Source organism: Gossypium raimondii, chromosome 10, assembly GCF_025698545.1.
Source record: "Gossypium raimondii isolate GPD5lz chromosome 10, ASM2569854v1, whole genome shotgun sequence".
Taxonomy (NCBI): domain Eukaryota; kingdom Viridiplantae; phylum Streptophyta; class Magnoliopsida; order Malvales; family Malvaceae; genus Gossypium; species Gossypium raimondii.
The window spans coordinates 47,419,575-47,445,943 of record NC_068574.1 but is presented as its reverse complement, the minus strand read 5'-3'; the positions used below and the strand labels follow the sequence as shown (position 1 = coordinate 47,445,943).

The 26,369-nt window shown below is 33.9% G+C and overlaps 2 long non-coding RNA genes across 5 annotated transcripts; both read right to left on the bottom strand.

The window, feature by feature from the left end:
* Nucleotides 1–237: 237 nt before the first annotated feature.
* LOC105778297 (uncharacterized) lies at nucleotides 238–2,114 on the bottom strand. Of its 3 annotated transcripts, none has more exons than XR_008189815.1 (4): nucleotides 1,656–2,114; nucleotides 1,473–1,536; nucleotides 1,100–1,357; nucleotides 238–476 (listed from the first exon to the last, which is right to left on the bottom strand). It is a non-coding gene; the product is annotated as an uncharacterized LOC105778297 (long non-coding RNA). The 3 variants fall into 3 exon arrangements; XR_008189814.1 differs by having other exon boundaries at nucleotides 1,313–1,357; nucleotides 1,656–2,109; XR_001128650.2 differs by lacking the exon at nucleotides 238–476 and having other exon boundaries at nucleotides 899–1,357; nucleotides 1,656–2,106.
* A 22,167-nt stretch (nucleotides 2,115–24,281) lies between these two features.
* LOC128034073 (uncharacterized) lies at nucleotides 24,282–26,025 on the bottom strand. 2 transcript variants are annotated; one of them, XR_008190143.1, is made up of 3 exons: nucleotides 25,600–26,025; nucleotides 24,607–25,480; nucleotides 24,282–24,445 (listed from the first exon to the last, which is right to left on the bottom strand). It is a non-coding gene; the product is annotated as an uncharacterized LOC128034073 (long non-coding RNA). The 2 variants fall into 2 exon arrangements; XR_008190142.1 differs by having other exon boundaries at nucleotides 24,607–26,025.
* Nucleotides 26,026–26,369: the final 344 nt, after the last annotated feature.

Genomic DNA, 26,369 nt, shown 5'->3' with positions numbered 1-26,369 from the left:
GCTAAATTGAAACTTCAACCACTTGTTTTCAAAACAAATCTTATTTTATAAATCAAAAGTTTGAAATTTTAAAACTAACTTTATATCTTTGGTAAAATTGTTGGTCACAAAAACATGTGATAGCGTCTTGAAATATTTGCTTACAAAACTAATTTAATAAAACAATCTCGACTTAGTTACTTGTTTCGTAAAACACTTTATACCGAATAAATCTTTGCAACGGCAAATCTCTTAGAGTTGTTTAACTTTGAAAAATGCTTATTTGATTCGTTTCATCAGAATTTATTCCAATTAAAAAAAACTTATCGACTAACTACAAACATCAAACCAATTTCAAACCAAAGTTAACGTCCGAAAAAATAAAATAGTCTGACAATCCAGTCCATAAAATCCAAAACAAAAGTTTCTGAAAGAATTAAAAACAATAAACCGAACTGAGCTCTTAAGCGCTGCCAAATCCTAAGTCTGAGGATCACCTAAAAAATATTAAACAAACAGAGTGAGCTAAAGCCCAGTGTGTGCCTCGATCCATGAGTACAAATCACATGAAAACATGCTTATATGCATATATTAGAACAGAAAAATCAAAAATCTCACATGTGTAGATGCACATATCAGAACAAAATTAATCCTACCCCCATTCGCTACACACCATTCCGTCCAACCAATCACACCAAATAGGGCTACAAGAACCCATCCAGCCATCACACCAGAATGTGGTCGTAGGCCACTTAGAAAGTTTGCAGTTGTGCTAACAGAATACACATATATTGCAGAAATACCGCCAGAGTTGCATTAAATCTACCAGAATATGTGTTGTGGATATACAGCCAGAATTGTAATAAAACTGCCAGAAACATACTTCCTCCATCACATATCCATATCTCACTCCAATGCATGCGGAAAAATCATATCACATGTTCATGCATATAAACTTATCATGACACAAGAATTCATATTAAAACAGATGCATGTCTTACATACATACTAAATACGGAGAAAAACATAACATAGTTTACTCAAAATTTACTAATCGAAACATATTAAAACTAACGTATGTATACCCTATTTCATAGATTACAAGGTTTCGCATGCTTACAGATTATTTGTATTTCATATTTTAGTATCAAACACTCGGCCCAAGCAAGGCCTACAACTAGATCAAAATGAACCCCTACGACGGTGTGTCCCCTCGGTCGTGTGTTATCGATTAGCAGATTCGATTTTTCATGTATTTTTAAGATTTTCACGCTTTTCTCGATTTTTTTCCGAGTAAAAAACACGCACAAACATGTGGGGTTAGAACACATACTTGAATGCTTCTAACACGTTGTCACAATTGCAACGAACTTGGAACCTACACACGATTACCATAACGAAACCATTAACATCACATCACTACAACAATCAAAACATTCAGCCTTTGAAACTAAACCAACACTAGCCTCTAAACTAAGACATCGATCACTTACCCCGAAAAGCAGCGAACAATCAACACCTAATTCACCGGAGGATTACGTATTTCACGCTTCTCACCTATCAGGGATATTACACAATCAAAATCATGCCAAGAAAACTAAATAATCAGAACAAAAGAAAAAGAAACGTACGAAAAAACCCATAGGAAATTACGAAACTTAAATAAAAATTCTTACCACACACACAGTCAGAGTTGTTCAAAATCATGTTATGACACTGATCAACACAAAGAAAAATTGACATAGGGATGGTGATGATAAAAAAAAAGGTTGCTATCCAAACGAAAATAACAGTACAAGAAGAGAATAAAAAAAAAGGTAACAGAAGAAGAAATCAAGGATTGGTTGTGAGATTATATATAAAAAAGGTTAAAAGAAAAAAGGAAAGAAGAAAAAGAAAAGAAAAGAAATCAAAGGAGCGACAAAAGCTTACAGTAGCAAAAATGGAAGAAAAGAAAAATTTGGGGAGAGTAGGAGAAGGGACGACAAATTGAGGGAAGTGAGAACAATAATCGGCAATAGAGATAATTAGCAAAAATTCAATAGTCAAAATGAAAAAAAAAATGAATAATGGAGAGTATGGAAGGAGTGGAGGAGTCGGTTGGTCAACAAGTGAGGAATTTTAGGGATTTTCCCCAAAAATTCTATTTAAAATAAAAACAGATAATAAAAAAATATATAACAAATCAAATTTAGTCGGGTGAAATAGAAATTAATTTTGTTTTTGGGCACCACATGATTCAAACATAGGACCTCTAGGTAAGCTTAAACTTTACCACTGAACCAGTAGACTTATTCTTGATAGAAATCTTACAAAAATTAAAGATAACCCTTAGGAACCAAGTCAGGCATAATTTCAAAATTGATGGAAAAATTTCAAAGAAAAGGGAATTGAACACAGGACTTAAAGCTCACATTCAAGGCATTTAACCACTGAAATAAATTAAATTACTTGGCAAAATTTAACAATTCAAAAATTTTAAAAATTGGGGCGTTACAACTCCTCCTCCTTAAAGAAATCCAGTCCTCGAAATTTACCTAATTAAAAAAGATGGGGATACTGCTGATGGATTGCATCTTCCAACTCCTAAGTGGTTTTCTCAGTAACATGATTCTGCCACATAACCTTAACTAAAAGAATATTTTTCATCTACAGAAATTTCACCTCGCGATCCAAAATTTGAACCGGCTCCTCTTCAAAAGATAAATCCGACCTCAACTCGATCTCCTCAACTGGAATCACATGAGATGGATCAGATCGGTAACGCCTCGACATCGAGACATGAAAGATGTCATGAATATGATCTAACTCTAGAGGTAGCTCCAACTAATAAGCAATCGGCCTTACTCGTCTCAAAATTCGATAAGGCCCAATAAACTTAGGGCTCAACTTGTCCTTATAGCTGAACCTCAAAACCTTTCTCACGGAGAAACCTTTAGAAAAACTTGATCCCCCACATCAAACTCAATATCTTTTCTCTTAAGATCTAGGTAGGATTTATATCTGTTAGAAGCAGCCTTACCTTAAAACTTTTTTTCACGGAAAAACCTTAAGAAAAATCCGATCCCCCACATCAAACTCAATATCTTCTTTTAAGATCTGTGTAGGATTTATATCTGTTAGAAGCAGCCTTAAGTCGATCATGAATCACTCTAACCTTATCCCCAGTCTCAACAACCATATCCGGACCCATAACCTTCCTCTCTCCCAACTTGGTCCAATATAGTGGAGCTCAACACTTGCGACCATATAGATCCTCATAAGGTGCCATATGAATACTAGACTGAAAACTATTATTATAATGAAAATTATCTAGCGACAAAAACTCCTCCCAACTACCACGAAAATCAACAACACAACTCCGTAGCATATCTTCTAATACCTGAATCATCCTCTTAGATTGTCCATCAATCTATGGATGGTATGCAATATTGGTGTCTAACCGAGTACCAAAAGCCTCATGCAATTTCTTCCAAAATCGAGATGTAAATCAAGGGTTTCGATCTGAGATAATCGATACAAGAACCCCTTGAAGTCTAACAATCTCGGAGATGTACAACTTAGCTAACTTCTGGAATAAGTAATTAGTCCGAACTAGAAGGAAATGAGCAGACTTGGTCAAACGATCCACGATGACCCAGATAGAATCCTTCTTAGTGGTTGTTAAGGGCAACCCACTAACAAAATCCTTAGTTACCCGTTCTCACTTCTATCGTGGAATCATGACGGGTTGACGCGTAAGACGCCAAGATACATAATCTGTCACATCACGCTTCAAATTGGGCCACCAATACATCTCTAAAAGATCATGGTACATTTTATTACCGTCAGGATGCATAGCATAAGGGCTACTATGTGCTTCCCGCAGAATAGATTGCCTCCGCTTTTTAGCATTAGGCGAATAGACTCGACCCCAAAAACACAGAATGTCCTCACTAATGATCTAAAAATTTGAAGTCTTACCCTCCTCAACCTACTGAACCCGAAGTACTGGTGGGTGTCGAGTCCACCAATATAAATATACGCCTAATTTGCAATTTAAGTAGTATAGGGAGTAGGGTCGATCCCTCAGAGACTGGGTTTACTGAAAATTGTTTCTCTTTCTTGACCAGATTTGTGTCTGGGCAGTTGTCGTGCCCAAGAAATTTTGGGGGAGGATAAAATTGAAAACCTGGAACCTGAAATAAACAAGGAAAAAATGTGTGAAAAGTAAAAGCTGAAAATAAAATAATAAAAAAGTTAAATAAATCTGAAGAAAAATTAATTAAAATAAGCTCAGCTTTAGGCACGAGTTTTTCTCGTCTTTGAACCGATCCTCGAAATTAGATGAACCCCTCTTTTCCAATAAGCTAGTTATAGCTACCAAGGACGCCTCGAACACCAACTCTTCCTTGTGTAAATTAGTTATGGAACGTCCAATAACTAACCCTTACCGATCGAAAAACCAACGAAATGTTCGTGATTTAGAACTCCGGCAGCTTTGCGTTCTAGAAGAGCCTAGCTCGAACCAATGCCCTCAACCGCGTGGGACATTTAAATCCGGTTACTACTTCTTTTGACGGAACCAAACACGGAAAACCAATCAGACAATCGATCTTTTCGAAATTCCAACTGTACGTCTAACCACACTAACTCAAACGATGTCTTTTTTGACTTAGTGCTGATTTGACTTTGTGAGTTGACAAAATTATACTCTTAATCTGGAGAAATAATAAGTACTGAAATTTAGGAGTTAAATTGCTCGGGTTCGTAACTCACGAGTTTTGACGAGGTTAATTCCGACCTAAAGTTGAAAATGGATTTAGTTAACTAAGGTTTGGGGCATGTTGGTATTGGGCATAATTGGAGAAGGTTGAATAAATGAAAAAGAGATGAAAGTAAGTGGGTCAAGGCGACGCAAGGTTGGAAACTAATAGATGGAAAAATATAAGGAATTAATGTCGGCAACTAAATTTGCAAAAAGGAAAGAAAAGATTGAATTGCAAGAGATAAAAGCTTAATTGAAAAACTTAATGATTAAAAACTCCATGGAAAACTTGATGAAAAGACTTGACGAAAAGCTTAAAAAAAACTTGATGCAAAACTTAATAAAAAAAATTGGTAATTAAAAACTTGATAAAAGAACTTGATGAAAAACACTTGATGAAAGAAAACACTTAATGAATGACTTAATGAATGACTTGATTCAAGACTTGATTAATAAATGAACAATGTAGCCTCCTATTTATACTAGTGGCCTTACTAAATTAAGAGCCACTAATCATAGAAAATCAAGGAAAAATATTAAAAATCCCTACATAATCTCCCACTAAGTCAACAAAAATTTCAGCTAATTATATTTTGGAAAAATTCTGCTTTGGCCCTCCTTCTTTGCTTCTTTCTTCAATCTAGCCCAATTGTTTCCTTTTTCTTCTATTTAGCCCCAAATTGCATCCCTGTATAATATTCAACATAAACATGGAAAAATCAGTGGTGCACTCTCATAAATTAACCAATTTAATTACATAAAATATGTAATTTTAGCATTTAATCAAGTACTAAGGAAACATCCAAAAGCTGCTTGTCCCGAATTTCACCAATCCAAGTCGACTTAACTTACAACTCAGTTAACAACCCATCATCCTAAAACAGACTTAGGCGAGCAAAGATTTCTTTCAATTTAGACATAGACTTCTGACTAAGAGCATTGGCCACAACATTGACTTTACCAGGATGATACTTTATAGTGTAGTCGTAATTTTTAAGCAACTTAATCCATCTACGTTGCCTAAGATTCAACTCTATATAAGTAAGGAGATACTTGAGGCTCTTGTGATTAGTGTAAATGATGCAGCTCTCACCATACAGATAATGCCTTTATATCTTAAGAGAAAAGATAACTGTAGCCAACTTGAGATCGTGCATCAGATAATTACCCTCATGCGAATTTAGCTGTCTAGGCGCATATGCCACTAGCTTACCTTCTTGCATCAAAACACATCCTAAACCGGTATGAGATGCATCACTATACATGACGAACTTTTTTCCAAATTTAGGCTGTATCAATACTAGCGCTGGAGTCAGAACTGATTTAAGGTTCACAAAGCTCAATTGCTGTTCATCAGTCCACATAAAAGAAACATTCTTGGCCCTTTCACAAACCTTTGATAATAACTCGCCAAATCGAATAAACTCTGAATCTTTGAGACGTTCTTGGGTTGTCTCCAATCCAGAATAGCTTCAGCGTTTTTTGGATCCACTCAAATACCTTTGGTTGAAACCACATTCCCCAAAAATGGAACCTTTTTTAACTAGAACTCATACTTACTAAGCTTAGCATATAGTTCTTTATCACAGAGAATCTGCAAAACCACTCTGAGGCACTCAGCATGCTTAGCCTCAGATTTAGAATGTACTAGAATACCGTCAATAAATACTACGGCAAACTAACCCAGATACGACTGAAACACTCGATTCATAAGATCATAAATGTAGACGGAACATTAGTTAACCCAAAAGGCATAAGTAGGAGCTCAAAATGACCATAAAGAGTCCTAAAGGTGGTCTTATGCACATAAGATTCTTTCACCTTTAACAGATGGTACCCAAATATCAAGTAGAGCTTAGAAAATATAGATGCCCATTGAAACTGATCAAACAAGTCATCAATCCTTGATAGTGGATACTTATTCTTTACTATTAACTTGTTCAGTTGCTGGGTACCATCTTTCTTCTTAACAAAGAGTACTGGCGCTCATTATAGAGACACACTGGGTCTAATGAGCCCTTTATCGAAAAGCTCCTGAAGCTGAACCTTTAATTCTTTAAGCTCCTTCAGTGCTATGCGATAGGGAGCAATAGACATCAGAGCTATCCCTAGTAGAACCTCAATCCCACACTCCACCTCTCGGTCCAGTGGCAACCCAGACAACTTCTCAGGGAAGACATTTAGAAAATCCCTAACTATTTGAATGCCCTTAACCGCAATACTTTCAATACTCATGTAATGCATATAAGCTAAGTATGTTTCACAACCTTTTCAGACTAAATTTTCAGCTATTATTGCAGAAATTACGTTAGAAAGTTAATCTCAATGCTTATCGACCATCACAATTTCCATACCATCCCTAATCTTTAGAGTTACCCTTTTAGAAGCACAAGCACAATCCAGATTGACTTGATGCTCTACTAACCAATCTAGACCCAATATCAGATCAAACTCTCCGAACAATAACTCCATCAAATTAGTCAGAAATATACACCCTTGAATCTCAAGTGAACACCTTCTAAATACCTTATTGAATACCCCAACAGACTAACCATAAAAACCTCATGACAACTCTTGAAAAGAGTGATACTTCATGCCCTTAAACTTAGTTAATTGCTTGTACTTAAGTGTTTTTAATTGCATTTTAGGATATTGCATTGGCATTTTTAGATCATTTCATTGAAGAGCTTGGATTGCACTTAATTGTTATTACATGTTGCTTTTAGCCTGTAACACCCCATACCTGACTTTGTTGCCAAGCCCGAATATCAAGGTGCCATACCACCGTCTCATGTTAAATACAAGTAAAAGCTTATTCTCAACAAAACATCTTCCATTTTAACATTCGTACAGGTTTAGAGTCTATCTTAAGCTTTAGTTATCGTCGTTACATGCTAACATACATCAAATAGCCTTAAAATAATAATTGAACATGCATATGGTCCGTTTTAGCAAAATCTCAAAACATCAACATATGTATTGATACGAAAGATATGGTATCGATATTTTACGCAATAGGTATCGATATCGTTTGAAAAAACTGCACCAAAATTGCTTACTATTTTCACTTAGAAACCCGAACTTCAAAAGTCATCGATACCCCTACCGAAGTATCAATATTTTTTCCCAAGTATCAATACTCGAGATAAGGTATCGATACCAAATATTTATTCTATTTTTTTGCATGTTTGAAAATACAGAGATATCATTTTTAAAACACGAATATGGATACCTCTACTCCAGTCCTGAAAAATACAATATTTTTAAGCATATAAGTCATTCCAACTCATACCAGTTCAACATACTATCATATCATTATCAAATAAACATTGAAACGACCATAATAATAGTTTCAAACATCAAAAGAAAATCCAAGAAATAGTCAACATATTACGAAACAAATCCCAAAATCCTAAGAGCAATTATCCCCTGGAGACAACTCAAAATATCATATCCACTACTAGCACAAAGACTACCACATTACCTTATTCCCAAAACATAACCAAATAATAAACACCTATGAATAACAAAAATGGACTTGCTTGGATCACCCCTCAGAACCACACCACTCACACCGTCACACAACTAATCTGCAAAGTTTAAGAAGGGAGTGGGTGAGCTTAACAAGCTCAGTGATTGCTCAGAGTAACCACAATGTGCACACAATGTCAAAGGTCAATCAAGAGCGTAACCATATTCCATTCGAGTCAGAATTACTTGTTCATGCTTATTAATTCATTTAACAATAGTTCGTCAAGATTAAAACAACATATACATGCTTTAATAACTCATAAGTTTAACTTATATATTCACATGCATTCACAAGTTATATAAAAACCACCCAATCCACAATTACATAAACAATTTACTATAAGAATATACTAACATTTTCATGTAACTAAAATAAACTCATTTAACATATTATTCACAATTAAAAGCATCCGTCTCTTATCGTATTATTATAACATATAAGATCATATTGAAATGATAAATTGGCACTAGAGGCTATGAAACATAAAGTGACCTCTATCATCACTCATTGGATACATGGATCTCTAGCACACCAATTGAATCATAGAGTCGAAAATATCCCAAAAGTGAAGCATAAGCTAGCAATCTCCAACACACCAAACATGTCCCAGTGAATGGAGCTTAGCTCACATTCCCTTACCTCTCCAACATGTCCCAGGGCCTCAACGCCTAAATCACATAACACATATAGGTGAGTACTCACAATCCTATGGCATGACAACTATATCCAACGATCTCATAAGGTCACAAGACCAAAATGTCCACATCATAATTACACATTTTTAATTACCGATTTAATGCACATCATCTCTGTTTATATTCGTCAATTCATATCTCAAACTTGTACATAATGCATGCTTATCGAAGTCATATTTAATTGCTTATAAAGTGCCACAATAATGCTAATTGAGCCATCATATATCTGTCAACATATGAGTGCATTAAGATCAGTTTGTCACATACAAAAACCTGATACATTAGCATTATATTCCTTAGTGCAACACATACATAATTACCGATTTTTGCACACTTTCATTGCACATTTTTATATAGCTAACACAACATCATTACTATAATTTGACATATTTTATATACCCACAATACAATGCAATTCACAATATTACTTCATAATAATCAATTCATAGTTATTCACATATTTGCATAATTTGCCAAAACTAAAAAAGGGAAAATAGAAAGCTTACACTTGGAACTTAGGATACAAGTTTAGGCTATTCCTAAGCTCTCAATCAACACTAAGAATTATGTCTACAAGTAGCAATTCCAAACACACTAATTACGCTTTCGTCGAAAAGTAAAAGGCTTAAACTAGCTTTTCATTGTCTTTTCCCTTGCTCGTAGAAGGTTCCAACGGTTCCGATGCTTTACACATATTAACCATACAATATACACAATCCAAACTGAGCCAAAGACTCATCTAAACCAACCAAAAACATAAGCTTAAGCTATATTCCTCAAGAAACTAAAATTTCGACTAACAAACTTGAAACTCAAATATCTCGGTCTATACTTAATATTTTTTTTGCCTAAAACGAATTCGATTCATCTAATCATTCACCTACGACTGATTCTCAACCTTTAAACTACTAAAAAAATACTCAATTCATGGTATCAAAATTTTCGACATGTTTGTGGCAAATTTCACGAAAATTTATTAAATCCTTAGAAATCCTTAACAAAACTTTAAAGTAAGTTTAGTGTAACAACCTGTTTTTAGTATCGTCAGAATAGTGGTTTTGGGACCACAAATTTGACGCAAAATATTTATTTTTTTATTATTATTCTATTTCCTACAACATGATAGTAGTATCGAATAAAAATTTTGTTAAGAAAATTTATCATTTACATGCTCAATTGGATAAAAAGGACTAAATCGCGTAAAGTACAAAAGTTGAGTTCTAGTAGCTAAAAGTATTAAATAGCTATAGAACCTTAAAGTAAGAGTCCTTATATGGTAATTAGACCACTAATGGTGATATTGGAATGTGTTGGCTTGGTATATTTGAAATTAGTATTATTTTATAAGGTTATAAAGGTAAAATAATTAATATTGATAAAATAACATAAGAATTATATGTCCATCTTCTTCACAAAAAACATTTCAATTGATTCTAACATGGAGAAACCATAGCTAGGGTTTGACCATGCTTGTTTTGCTTGATTGGTAAGATATTTTGTCCTGTGTTTAATTATTTCTATGTTTTCGGGATTGTTGTAGCTTAATCTAGCTAGCCTAGGGACTAATTTGCAAAAATGTTAAAATATTAGAGTTTTTCCATGAATGAATATAAGTTTTTTTTATTTTTGATGATAGAAAATGGATAGTTGTTGATAGTTGTCAAATAAGGATTAAATTGAAAAATGGAAAATTATACATGATGAAATTGTGAAATAAATGAAATATAGGGCTTGCTAGGGACCTAAATCATATTCGGCTATGATGGGTTGTGGTGGAATTGCATGATTTTCAATTTTTATGAGCTTGGGACTAAATTGTAAAGAAATTAAAAGTATAAGGGCAAATGGTAATTCTACCAAAATATGATTTTGGGTTAATTTGAATAAAATATCTATTGAATTAAGTTAAATTTATCTGTTTAGATCAAGACAGACCTCGTACGGCTTTAGATTAGGGCAAAGAGAATGTCTCAGATTAATCACCTCCGTATCTACGTATACTTGTTGAGGTATATTTGATTGCAAATCTAATGACGTAAGAGTATTACCGAACCTCATTTGAACTTATAAATTCATAGGATACAAATGACATGTCATTAGGGTTTACATGATTCGAGTGTTGGTCTTGAACGTCCTACCGATGGCTAAGGTCTGGCATGTGTTGCAGATACTCCACAGCTCGTGTGAGCAGCATCGTGTAGATACGTTTCGACCCACAGCTCGTGTGAGCATACATGTACGGGATTTGACGATTTACAATATATGATTTAGCACACTATGTGTGAGCTATCCCAGGTATCCGACGGTATTCTAAATGGTTCAACATACATTATTCTGATACAAAATGGTAAGAGTTCAATATGGACTATTACAGGGACACATGTGAATTACATTGAAATGATGATACAAGGTATATTGAGAAATGAAATGGATGATACAAGTATATGAAAGTTAATCAAATGTTGTGCTCATATATATTTATTGATTTATATATATATTTACATGGTTAACATGTTTGATGTATATGCTTAGGCATTTGACCAAGTTATGTTGGGATATGATATGTTTACTTACCTATTATGTGATTAAATGATAAGTTATATTCTATGTTATACAAACTTACTAAGCTTAAATACTTACTCTGTGTTATTTTCTGTATTTTATAGTGAATCGAAAGCTTGTTCGGGTTGGAAGCTTGTCGGAGTTATATCACACTATCCATCGGCTCTTTTGGTCCTTTTGGTTGTTTTGATTTTGGTTATAATGACATGTATAGGTATATTGGCTAATGTTGACTTATGTGTTTTGGTTGTTGATATGACCATTTGACTTGGCTTGTGTTTTGGAATTTTCTTGGTGAAATGGCATATTTTGGTATGTATATAAGTAGCTTTAAAATGGTTGATGTTTGGTTTAATATGTTTGAATGATGGAAGATGAAATGATAGTAATGAATATGCATATTATATATGTCAAGTGTCTTGTTTGGAAATTTGGTGAATTGGTACTTTGTTGTGAATGGTATATATAAATGTTGATGCTAGTAGTCGAATGGAATGGATAGTACCATTTGGTATGTTTTGGTAAGTAAATTAAATGATATGTATTGATGCAAATATGCCTAGAAGTTAGTTGATTATTTTGGACAAATTGAGTACATGGTTGTACATGTTTTGATGTAGTCATTTGAGGTGTCTTTGGGCATATTGGTTGTATGTTATTATACCACATGTATATAGCTAGAATGAACATGATTTTGGTGGCTTGTTATGGCTTGTAAAATGGTATATTTTCGTCCACACGGGTAGAGACACGAGAAGGTGTCTCAGCCGTGTGTGGTACACAGACGAGCGACACGGTCGTGTGTCCCCTGTAGCTTTCAATATGGTTGCAAGTCAGGCTATTACACGGCCTACAACACGACCTGACACACGGGCGTTTGCGGTTATTTCAAAGGGTACACAGCTTGACACACGGGCATGTGGCTTGGCCGTGTAACCCAAGTTAGTGAGTTACACGGACACGGGTTCGGACACAGCCGTGTGTCCCTATTTCGAATGCCCACACGGCTTGGGCACACGACCATGTGACACCTGCAGTGTTGAAAATTTTCACTATTTTTTGAAAAATTCTTTGAGTTTTTGATTTAGTCCCAACTTGTTTCTAACATGTTTTTAGGGTCCTGAGGGCTCGTATAAGGGACAATATGTATGATTTGGATTGGTTTTAATATGACTATTGATATGATTTGAAATGTTTGAAATTTGTGTTCGTTTGATTTGAAAATTCTGGTAATGCTCCGTAACCTTGTTCCGGTGACGAATACGGGTTAGGGGTGTTACATTTTGAAGCCTCCTAATCATGTTAAAACTAATTGGAAAACACTTTGAAACCATGTTTTTTTATCCACAAACACAAAATTCGCCATTAAAAACCCAAATTTCAGCTTTTATTTAAAACGTACATTTCAATGGCTAAAAATTTAGGTTAAGGGACTAGATATCATTTAAAACTCATAGAAAGTCGAATGGTTACCTTTGATAGAAGAAAAATGAGCTTTGACGCGAATCTGAAAAAACCCACGTTTGGAGAAGATGATGTAGATGATAAAGTTTTTGAGTGATTTTCTTGGTTTAAATGGAGGTTTTAAGGTTCAAGGGTGATAGAAATCAAAGAGGATTAGGAATTAGAAGTAAAAGTTGATTAGGAGAGTAAAGGAAAAACAAAGGGAGACACCAATATGGGGGAGGAGAAGTTGACATGAAAACTATTTGGTCAAATTGTTTCATAAAAGCTCTTAATTTTAACTCTTTTGCAAATTAGTCCTATCTTCAAAATTAAAGCTATTTAAAACTCATTATTAGGAATTGATTTAATTTTATAAAAACCATATTGAAACCATTATCGATATGTCATGTTACAGAATTTCCAACACTTGAAGGCTAAAATTCCTAAAATACTCCTAAAACTCTTAGGCCCTATTTTGGGGTCACTATACCAAAACAGGCTTTTAGCGGCGTTTGGACAAAAAACGCCACTAAAAATCGAGCATTAGTGGCGCTTTTTGGAAATCGCCGGTAAAAATAAGCACTAGCGGCGTTTTTTGAAAAGCGTCACAAAAAGCCTAAGCCCAACTACACCATTTTCTGAGTTTTTGGGGCATTTAGCGGTGTTTTTAAAAAAGCGCCGCTAATGCTCGGGCCTTTAGCTGCGTTTTTGAAAAAGCGACGCTAATGCTCGAGCCTTTAGCGGTGTTTTTGAAAAAGCGCCGCCAATGCTCGGGCCTTTAGCGGCGTTTTTGAAAAAGCGCCGCCAATGCTCGGGCCTTTAGCGGCGTTTTTGAAAAGGCACCGCTAATGCTAGGACCTTTAGCGGCGTTTTTGAAAAAGCGCCGCTAATGCTCGGGCCTTTAGCGGCGTTTTTGAAAAAGTGCCGCTAATAATAATAAAATCTAAAACCATTTCTATTATCTCATTCTATTAATTTTTCAATTATATTTTTTTATTATAAGTTGAAAAAATTGATATTTCATTGTATTTATTATATATTGGTCAAATTTACATTTAAATGATAACAAATAATATTGTTTAATACAAAATGTTTTTATTAAAGAGAAGTCGTCCTAACTCCTAACTTCAATCACAGTTTATTTAAACTACTTTACTAGAAAAATATATTAAATTATGAGTAAAATAAAATATCGAAAACTTAAACTGTTGTGTTGTAAAGAATAAAAATAGAATAAATTTTATAAGAATAATAAATTTTGATAGTTCGATTAAATAAATCAAAGAAAGCAATATAAAACACCAAATATCGTGATAAATAATATTATATATTGATAATTTTATTACCAAAAATAATTTTATATTTAGTTAATCAAACATGAACACAACAATGACCTAATAGTACCTACTCAAGAGTAAGAACTGAAAATGAATGAAAAGGGACAAATGAAATTCGAATAAAATTTATTAAATATTGAATTTTAGAAAATAATTAAGTGAAGTTGGGATTCAATTCAGCTAGTAAAGTCGGTGGGGTTAGTTGGACGATTTGCTCCCGAAAAGAAAAAGCTGCTTGTTTTTTCTTAATAACAAAAAGTGTTAGCTGGGTCTCGAGTCTAGAGCCGAATGTTGCTTCAGGCGGTATAGTGGTAGTGGTGGACAGGTAGGTCTAATTTATCTGAATAGCCCAATTGCAGAAGAAAGCAAATATCTTGTATTTGCAATCATTAATCGAATTACGTTGTGTACTTCGTTAGGGTGGGTGAGTGGTGGTTGGCGAATGTAAAATGGAGAAATTAAAATACTATTATTTAAAATAATTTTAAAATTTTTTGGGTACATAGATTGATTTTTAATTTATATATTAAATAATTTCAAATATAATTGTAAAAGATACGATAGTATTAATTTTAAAATATTTAATTTAATTATCATTATAGTTTAGGGTTTAATATATATGGTTTAGAGTATATATATGGTTAATTTAGGATTTAGAGACAGTTTAAAAGTTACAATTTTAAGGTTTATAGATTATGAAATTAGGGATTATGAATTAGGGATTCTGATTTAAGGGTTGTGATTTAAGGTTTATGGGTTAGGGGTTAGGGGTTAAAGGTTAAGATCAGTTAGGGATTTAGGTTTATGGATTTGGTGTCAGGTTATGATTTAGATTAATTAGTGTGTTTTAATTTATATATTAAATAATGTTTAGGGGTTAGGTATTCGGGGTCGGGTTAGGGTTTAGGATTTAGATTAATTAATGTTTTTTTAATTTATATATTAAATAAGGTTTAGGGGTTAGTGTTAGGGGTTTGGGGTTAAGAGTTAGGGATTTAGGGTTTAGAGATTCGGGGTCGGGTTAGGGTTTAAGGTTTAGATTAATTAGTATTTTTTAATTTATATACTAAATAAGTTCTTATATAATAAATGTTTTATAAAATCACTTAACTAATAATTTTTAACAGACAAAATAAAATATTTTTAGCATAGCAAAATAGTGTCGTTTTATCCCAAATGAAATAATTTTTTGCGACTCCATAATCAAGTTAATTTCTTTTTGGGAAAAAAAACTAGTTTCTTTTGGGTTATGTTTGGACCTGAATTTAGATAAGGAAAAAAAATGGTGCATTTGCACTAAAAAGTTGGTGGGACAGTATTCAGTTAAACTGCACGGTTTTAATAGTTTATCACCTGAGGATTTCAATATTTGGGAAACCTTGTCACTCAACACTTACCTTTTACATGTACCTCTGATAACTTAAAGAAGATTATTTTCCATGTGTCAATATTTAGGTTTTCCAAAGTGGAGATCCTGCAGCTGTTGGGGTTGTATTGTCAAACATGACTGTTGCATTTGACCATTGGCTTTTGGGTGTGGAGGTAATTGTACTACAATGCTATTTCAAGATGATTCTGCTGTTTAGAAAATATATGCACTTTATTTTCATTTATTGCATACAGATTTTTATAAATTTCTGCATGAAATATGACAGTAACTTTTCAGGATCCTTTTGTCTTTGAACCCTACCACAAAGCTTTGCGAGAGCCATTTGACTACTATATGTTTGGTCAAAATTATATCTGTCCTTTGATTGATTTCAGATGAGTGGACAGCTCCCATACTGTTGTATCCGGTTTCTCTGCTGATATCAATTTCATTTGTAAAAGCTTCCTGAAAATTAAGCATGTGCTTTGCTGAAGGAATTTGTATTTTTAAAATTTCATAATTCTATTTTGTAAACCATGGTAATAAACTTTAAGGTTCATGGATATAGATATATATATATATATAGAGAGAGAGAGAAGTGCAATAGGGACTGTAATTCTTAATTATTAGCTACTATTTGAGAGCATCCAAGGTTAAGCTTATTCCATGTTTCTTATCTTGTGCATTCTTTTTTGTGTTTTTTCATTAAGGGTTTCATAGGGTCTTTAGTAGTTTTTCTCTTCTTCATGTTTGATTGTTTATCATCAACCGAATTGACAAAAATGCAAAGAAAAAGAAGCATGTATTTTGTATATTTAACTTCTTCACCCTCTTTCATGTGCTTCATATAACATTTATGTTATTCATATTTAAAATCACTGAAGGACATGTTCAGTCTCTTTTTTTAAAATTAAAAAAATCACTTCTCTTAACATCTGTGTATTATGTTCTTTGCAGAAATTCATATGTTGGCAATCTTTCTCTTTTCTATGAAATAGAGGAGAAGCTTAAGCAAGTGACTATGCTCAGTTTTCTTTTTCCTTTTACTTGATTCCTCTAAACAAGACCGAGTTTTGCTCCAGCATCTTTTTCACTAATATGTCCTTGTCATTGTTTACATTTTGAACAAACATACTGTTAAAGATCATAACATGATTAATCCATCATAGAGCTGCTTGGTAGTAAGTTGATGAAATTTTTTATTCTGCATGCTACAATACTTGCATATTCTTTGATTAATAACTAACAAGAACGTCCATCTGAGGAAGAAATAAAATAACAGGTTTGTCTGTTAAATTTGTGTCCATTTTATTTTAATTTCTTAATTTTCATCAGCTTTAGATCATGTCAATTTATATTTTTGTTATGCAAGCAAGGCCGAAGTTATATATTAGTATTCAGAAGGAAAGTTTAATGGTGTTTTCCTTTCAATTTTGTATTGGCATAAGCTAAACATGGTCATATTAAGTTTTCAACATTCGGGAAACTTTTACGTGCAATAAGGACTTAGGAAGCTTGCAATACTGGCTGAATCTTTCACTTTTAAACTGGCTTTTTTATGGATCTAATTGTCAGACAATTGGGTGTAGGGTTACAACGTTGTACTTATATCAAACCATCAGACTGAAGCTGACGCAATCACCATCTCCTTATTGCTTGAGAAAGCAAATCCGCATATTGCTGAGAACATGGTGATTCTCTCTTGAATTAATTTCTCATTTTATGCCTGCTGTAGTAGCCTTCATCTATGCCCTTGAGGCCTTGATTGTACTTGGGTTCTGTGGTTGTAATAGCTGCCGGGATGGTACATAGCATGGCTATTACTAAAGATGGAGCATTATTTTATTGGGTTTCCCCAGATCCTCATCTTAGATGCCAACAGGTTCTATTCCATTGTCTTTGTTGATTTCAACTTCCCACAGTGAAGCTTTTATTTACTTCATTTGGATGAATTTGTACAACTATATTCCTTTGTGAGAAAACAATTGTAAGCATTTACTGTTTGGTAAATCTTGGTGCAAATCACTCTCGCTATTGCTATAGGTAATGTTTACATGTGGGATGGCAAGAAAAGTATGGAAAAACCACTGTTGCAATTGGTTACACGAGTTAAGGAAAAAAGATCCCTTAAAGAGTTGATTTTGAGAGTTGGTCATGAGAGAATGTAACTTGTAAACAATTTTCTAATATAGAATGTAACTTGTAAATGAACTAATGTAATTCTAATATAGAATGTAAACAATTTTCTTATGTAATTCTAATATAGAATGTAACTTGTTTTAATTTTCTTAATTTAAATTCATTAATTTTTATATTTAGCTTTAAAGTTAAAATTTTAATAGAAATTTTAATTTAATATTTTTATCCTTACAAGTATATAGTTTAAAGTTTAAATTTTAAAAATAAAACACAATATAATATTTATGATAGAAATAAATATTATTTAATTAAAATATATTTTTAAGTCATGTTTTTAGCGACGTTTGTGGGAAAAGCGCCGCTAAAGTTCTTGGTCTTCAGTGGCGTTTGTGGGAAAAGCGCCGCTAAAGGTCTTGGTCTTTAGCGGCATTTTCGGGAAAAGCGCCGCTAAAGTTCTTGGTCTTTAGCGGCGTTCGTGGGAAAAGCGCTGCTAAAAGTCTTGGTCTTTAGCGGCGTTTTTGGGAAAAGCACCGCTAAAGGTATTGGTCTTTAGCGGCGTTTTTTTCTAAAAACGTCGCTAAAGTTAGCGACGCGTTCTTTAGCGGCATATTTTTTAGCGCCTCTTAAAGCGCCGCAAATACTTTTAGCGGCGCTAAAAATTGCGGTGCTTTTTAAAGGCATAAAAAAGCACTGCTAAAAGCTGTTTTGGTGTAGTGGTGTGACATAATCGCTTGTGGGAGGGATTTGTTTGGCAATTTTTTAGCAGGTGTAGAGTGGAAGAAAAAAAGCAAAGGTTGAAGGTTTGTTGTGGCAAAGTACGGATAGTTTACCAACACAAATGTCGTGGTAATGCCGAAAAGATGCCTAGTCAGAACTTAATGCGTATCGTTCTTGGCCTCCGATGTACGTGTACCAAATATATCCACCTGGAGAATAGAAGAAGGATCGTGGGATAATGCACCTACCCTAAAAGGTGAAACTTATAAAAGCTAACCAGGGAACCCTAATTAGGGCGAACAACCTTGGACAAAATAGAGAGTATTGGGTAGGGGCCAAGAACGAGGGTGAAAGAAGGAGAAAAATGATTGCAATCATCTTTGGCAGCCGCAAGACATTGCGCTGCCTGTGTTGAGAGCTGGATAGGCGAAAGCTTTCATTTCAAATTTTTTCTTTCTTTTTTTTCTTATCGTGCTTCTTTTAAAGCTTATTTTTTTTATTAATGATGTTGGTTATCGTATTAAATTCAATCTTTATTTTCCCAACCATGAGCTAAATCTTTTAGGCTCAGATTACTTTTGTAACAACCCATTTTTATTAAAATTAGAATAGTGGTTTTGGGACCACATATCTGATGCGTGAATAATTATTTTATTATTATTTTAATGTTTACATCTTGTTAGTATTATCATATAAACAATTCGTTAAGAAATTTTATCGTTTGCATGCTTAATTTGGAAAAAGGACTAATTTGCAAAAGATGCAAAACTTGAGTTCTATAAGCTAAAGGGATCTAATAGCTATGATATTAAATGGTTAAAGGGTTTATGTTGTAATTAACTATTGATATTATGAGTGGACTTTTATGGACATCATTTAAATGATTTTAAATGTTATATACCAAGGTTAATTAAGTAAATTGTTAAATAAATAAAGTAAAATAAAGAAAAACACATGGATATCATCATTTTTCACTTTACCTTCACCAAAATTAACCTAAGAAAAAGCCATTAAGAGAGCTTGAAAGTTCGACTATGTATTAACCTTGCATGTAAGTGTATTTTTATCTCGTTTTTAATGATTTCTATGTTTTTAGAGTCGTTGTAGCTTAATATAGCTAGCCTAGGGACTAATTTGCAAAACTGTTAAAATATTTGGGTTTTTTCATGAATTTATACATGTTTTTTGTGATGTTTGAGGGAAGAAAATGAACATTAGTTGTTAGATAAACAACTTTTGTAAAGTGATTTTTGATGAATTTGTCAACTAGGGATTTAATTGAAAAATATGAAATATTCTTGGTAAAAATTGTGAAATAATGAAATTTATGAGTTGCTATGGATGTATATGAAATTCGACTAGCTTGGGTAAGGATGAAATTGCATGAATTTTGATTTACGAGCTTAAGGACTAAATTGAAATGAAATCAAAACATTAGGGGCAAAAGTGTAATTTTGGAAAAATATGAATTTGGATTGAATTGAATAGAATCATTGTTAAACAGGTTGAATTTATTCATTCAGATCAATATAGACCTTGTATGGCTTTAGATCGGGGCAAAGATAAAGCTTTGGATTAATCGACTCCGTTTCTACGTTTTATCGTCTAGGCAAGTTCGTACATTTAAATAGCGTTTTAAATTTTTATTTTAAATGCTATCATGTTACATTATCATATCATGTCTCGACAGAAAAATCCAACGATGTATCGATGCCCATTGAATATGAAAAGAGATGATGACGACCATCGAATATGAAAAGGGATGGTGACGGCCATCGAATATGAAAAGGGATGGTTTTGACCATTGAATATGAAAAGGGTTGGTGACGACTATCGAATATGACAAGGGATGGTGATGACCATCAAATATGAAAAGGGATGGTTTTGACCATTGCTTAGCACACTTTGTGTAAGCTTCAGTAAGGGTTCGATGAATTTCACTTTGATATTGTGGAAAGGTATGAAGTATGTATATTCATAATTATGGAAAGTATGAGTTCATATGAATTTTGTTTATGAAATCTATCTTATCATGTGATGATATTATTAAGTTATGTGATTAAGCACTAATTTGTGGTGTTGGTGATGCTTAGGCTTGTTCCAAGCTTGTGTTGGATTGATTCATATTTTATTTTTAAGCTTATGCATTAAAATGTTAAGCATTGTTTATGATTTACGAACTTACTAAGCATTATATGCTTACCTTGTGTTATTTTTCTATGTTTTATAGTTAATTAGAAGCTCGTTTGGATTAGAAGATTGTTAGTGACCTATCACACTATCCATCGGCTATATCGGTAGATTTTGAGGTTTTTAAGTCATGGTTATAATGGTATGTATAGGTGTTTTGCACTTGACAAAATAGTCAATATGTTTAGTTTGTAAATACGACACTTTGGTTGATGATATTTTGGCATTTTGGTGCTTGTTGCTTAATGTTGAAATGGTTAGTGATGATATGATTTGAATGGCTCTTTTGGTATGCTTGAATGTGATCTTGGTATGTGGCCATTATGGTAGGACTTGGTATGGAATTCGGTTGCAAATGTTAGGTTGATAAATAACTAAGTTATGCTTATGTTTAAGTATATTTAATGTTATGTGAATTGAGGTGCCTTTTGGCATATTAGTTGTATGAATAGGTACCATATTGATCTAGTTTGTTTATGCATGTTTTAGGTACATTTTGAATGCATGAAATGGGTGCAAATGGCTTGCATGTGTGTGCATGACTTGGGTGAAAAAAATGGCTTGAAATTGGCCTATTTCTTGTCCACACGGCCTAAGACACAGGCGTGTGTCTCAGCCATGCATGACACATGGCCATACGACACAGCCGTGTGTCCCTTGTGGGTTTTAAGAGTTTCAAGTCAAGCAATTACACGGCCTAGCACACAGGCGTATGAGGCCATTTTGAGAGTTACACGGACTGACACATGGGCGTGTGGCTTGGCCGTGTGACCCAAGTCGGAGAGTTACACGGGCTGAGACATGGGCGTGTGTCCCTACTTTGAATGTCCACACAGCTTGGCCATACGGCCGTGTAACCCCTGCAGTATGAAAAATTTTATCTTTTTCTATGAAATTCCATATGTTTCTAATTTAGTCCTGAATCGTTTTTAATGTGATTTTAAGGCCTCAAGGGCTCAAATAAGGGACGATATGTATGTGTTTGAATAGAATATGATGTGTTTTTATATAATGGCTGTAATGGAATGTTTTAAGTTAAAAGTTTTCGGTAATGCTTAGTAACCCTATTCTGGCGACGAATTCAAGTTAGGGATTTTACAACTTTGATGAAACATTTATTTCTATTAATGTTTAAAGTTTAAGTTTGGTTTGTTCTAATGTTTTATGCAATGGTATTTCATGTTATATGTAGGTTGTACATTGACGAATGTGAAGTAGGTTTATAAATATAACTTAATTCCGATAGGTTTAGGTTAACTCAATGAAGTTGGATAATATTAGTGAATGATTAATCACTTATTCGTAGAAACATCTAGACATAGAGCCTTACCTCATATGAAAGAAGGTAAAAAATATTAGTGGTAGCCAAACTCAAAGCCTATAGACATATACTGCCCTAGGGGAGGTAAACCCAAGGTCTTGCTCTAAAGAGAACCAGACTATTGTAGAAACCTATCCAGCAGTAGAATATTCACAACTTTGTTGTGGCATTAATAGTTAGTGAAGGTAGATTCATTAGTAATCATAGTCGTCCTAATCAATATCGTAGTTCTTCAACCCTTCTTCGTAGTAATTTTGCTGTAGTATTCTTGTACCATTTACTTGTTTTGTTTTGCACATTTTATACATCATCATTCTCTCATTTTTCCATTGCATTCTTATTATTATTTTGCTTTAGTATTAATCAAATTTAACTATAATAACTCGACCAAATTATACCTATGTAATCCTTGTGGAGACGATCTCACTCATCACTTTATTACTTGTTCGACATGTATACTTGCACGACTTGCATATAAGTTGTGCAACCAACACCTTACTAATAGTATCTTCAGCCAAAATTCCTAGATTACCAAACACACTACTAGCAATGTATGAATGCGTGGACCCAATGTCAATCAGAGCAAAATATGAATAATAGTGAATAGTAAATGTACCAGCTATCATGTCAGTTGCATCTCTATCCTCGTGGTGCCTCACCTCAAACACTAAAGTTGGTTGCCTCGCCTCAATCTAAATAGCACCTTTGCTTGGTGCTCTCTGTCCATGGCCACCACCATTACCACCTCTATATTGACCACAACCCCTCGAAGGCTGCTGAACTGCCTTCAGTGGCTGAACCTAATCCTATACTAGAGCTTGCACCTACTTATCCCAACGAGGACACTCACTAATCCGGTGCTCTATAGACCCACATCTGAAACAAGCTCTAATCCTCCACCAACTCTCACCCGGATGACGTCTATTACAATACTCACAAATCAGAGATCACTCAACCCTAACAGCTGCCTCGACATCCTGAAGTGTATCTATTCTACGTCGCCCTTGCATATTTCTTCTGGAAAGCGCTTTTAAAGTACTCCCATGTCACATGCTTAGCCTGTGTACCCTGCACCATAGATTACCACCACCAATACGCTTCATCGTGAAGTAAGGATACTGTACCTTTTAGTTTCTGCTCAAGGTTACAGTCTAAGTTATCCATGACCCTCTTGGTGACCTCTATCCAATAATCGACCACTGTTGGGGTAGTCCTAGCGATACCCTAAAATAATTTAGCGCCGTTGGACTTAATTCATTTAAATCATCGACCCTTGACTCCCAAATCTAGATTGGATCCTAACGACCCTCTACAATACCGTCAGAGTAGCTTGGGACAGTGTGTCGTCCCCTACGCTCTGATTTTTGGGTTCAGTCTCTACGATAGGTGTCTCTACTATCTTACTCGTCTCTAAGTTGGGCATGTTGCCCAAAGATGAAGGCTTGGCTCGAGCCCTTGTATGATGTCCACCACGCCCTCACGTACCACGACCTCGAATACCATGACCTCACGTACCACGAGTACTCATTATCTTTTATCTACAATTTCATAATTTATAAATTAGCTTAGGGTTATTAAAAAGTCTTAAGTTTTAGCGGTAACAATTATTATAAAGTAAAGAATGTTTTATTTCTACAGTATCTAAAGTCAAATAGTTTTACTAAAGTGACTAAAGTAAAAGTACTAAACTAAAGTAAGTGTAACTAAAGTACAAAGTTCCTTACATGGATCGGTGTCGGAGTCTCGGTTTCACTTTTTATAAACCAGATATCAAATTTAATCAAAATTCTAAATAATTTAAAACATTTTTTATGAGAAAATTTTTGAACCCAATAATCACAACTTGAGTTTTGAACCTGACTCTGATACCACCAATGTAACACTCCATACCCTGCCTAGACGTTATGGCCATACCATGAAGGTTAAATTGCTAAATTGAAGCTTCAACCACTTGTTTTCGAAACAAATCTTACTTTATAAGTAAAAAACTTGAAATTGTAAAACTAGCTTTATATCTTTGGTAAAATTGTTGGTTATAAAAACATGTGATAGCTTATTGAAAAATTTGCTTACAAAACTAATTTAATAAAACCATCTCACCTTAGTTACTTGTTTCGTAAAACATTTTATACAGAATAAATCTTTGCAGCAGAAAATCATTTAAAGTTGTTTAACTTTGAGAAGCGTTTATTTGATTTGTTTCGTCAGAAATCATTCCAATTACAAAAAAAAAAAAAACTTCTCAACTAACTAAAAACATTTAACCAATTTCAAACCAAAGTTAATGTCCGAAAAATAAAATAGTTCGACAATCCAGTCCATAAAATCCAAGCAAAAGTTTCTAAAAGAATTAAAAATAGTGAACAAAACCGAGCCCTTGAGTGCCGCCAAATCCTAAGTTTGAGGATCTCCTAAAAAATAGCAAACAAATAGAGTGAGTTAAAGCCCAGTGTGTACCTCAACCCATGAGTAGAAATCACTTGAAAACATGCTTATATACATATATATCAAAACAGATAGATCAGCTATCTCACATGTGTAGATGCAATTATCAAAATAGAATTAATCTTACCCCCATCTAGTACACACTATTCCATCCAACCAATCACACCAAATATGGCTACAAGAACCCATCCAACCATCAGACCAGAATGTGGTCATATGCCACTCAGAAAGTTTGTAACTGTCCTGCCAGAATACACATATATTACAGAAATATAGCCAGAGTTACAGTAAAATAGCTAGACTATATGTTGCGATATACCGCTAAAATTGTAATAAAACTGCCAGAAACGCACTTCCTCCATCAGATATCCATATTCCACCCCAATGCATGCGGAAAAATCATATCACATGTTCATGCATATAATCTTATCATAACACAAGAATTCATATTAAAATAGATTCATGTCTTATATACATACCACATATGGAGCAAAACATAACATAGTTTACTCAGAATTTACTAATGGGAACATATTAAAACTAATGTATGTACACCATGTTTCACAAATAACAAGGTTTCGAGTGGTTACATTCTAATTTCAGATTTTAGATTCAAACACTTGGCCTAAGCAAGAACCACAATCAGTTAAAATGAGCCCGCATTCCCGTATGACATCAATTGACAGATTCAATTTTTCATATGTTTTTTAGATTTTCACGCTTTTTCTCCATTTTTTTAGTCAGAAACACACACAAACATATGAGGTTAGAACACACACTTTTCTTTTAACACGTCGTCTCAATTGCAATGAAATTGGAACCTACACACGATTACCATAACGAAACCATTAAAATCACATGCACTACAAAAATAAAAACATTTAGCCCTTGAAACTAAACCAACACCATCCCCTAAACTAAGACATCGATTACTTACCCCGAAAAGTAGCAAACAATCAACACCTAATTCACCAAAGGGTTAGGTATTTCACGCTCTTTACCTAACATGTATTTCACACAATCAAAACAATGCCAAGAAAACTAAACAATTAGAACAAAAGAAAAAAATGTACTAAAAATTCCCCACAGAAAATTACGAAACTTAAATCAGACTCCTTACCATACACACAAACAAAGTTGTTAAAAATTGGGATATGACACCCGTAAAAAAATGAAATTTACACAGAGGGGATGATGCTAACAAAAGGTTTATATCCGAATGAAAATAACATTACAAGAAGAGAATAGAAGAAAGGCAACGGAAGAAGAAATCAAGGATTGGTTGTGAGATTAAATTAAAAAATGGTTAAAAGGAAAATACAAAGAAGAAAAGAAAAAAAATCAAAGGAGCGACAGAAGCTCACAGTTGCAAAAAGGAAGAAAATAGAAATATTGGAAGAGTAGGGGAAGGGACGACAGATTGAGGGAAGTGATAAAAAAAAATTGCTAGTAGAGAGAATTATCAAAAATTCAATAGTCAAAATAAAAAAAATGAATAATGGAGAGCATGGAAGGAGTGGAGGAGTTGGCCAGTCAACAAAGGAGGAATTTTAGGGACTTTTATCAAAATTTCTATATTTAAAAAAAAAGAAAACAAAAAAAATTCAACCAATCAAATTTTATCAAATCTAATTGATTGTTATCTTGAAAAGCTGTTGAGAGTTTGAATTTAACCCACTTTCTATGCTTTGGGTGGCACACTTTCTGATGCTTTGGGCGGCACAAAAGGGAAAGAAAAATTAATTTCATTTTTGGGCACCATAAGATTCAAATATAGGACCTTTGAATAAGCTGAAGCCTTTCCACTATAAAGTTTATTCTTGATATTAGTCTTACAAAAATGAACATAACCCTTACGAATCAAGTCACACATAGTTTCAAAATTAATTG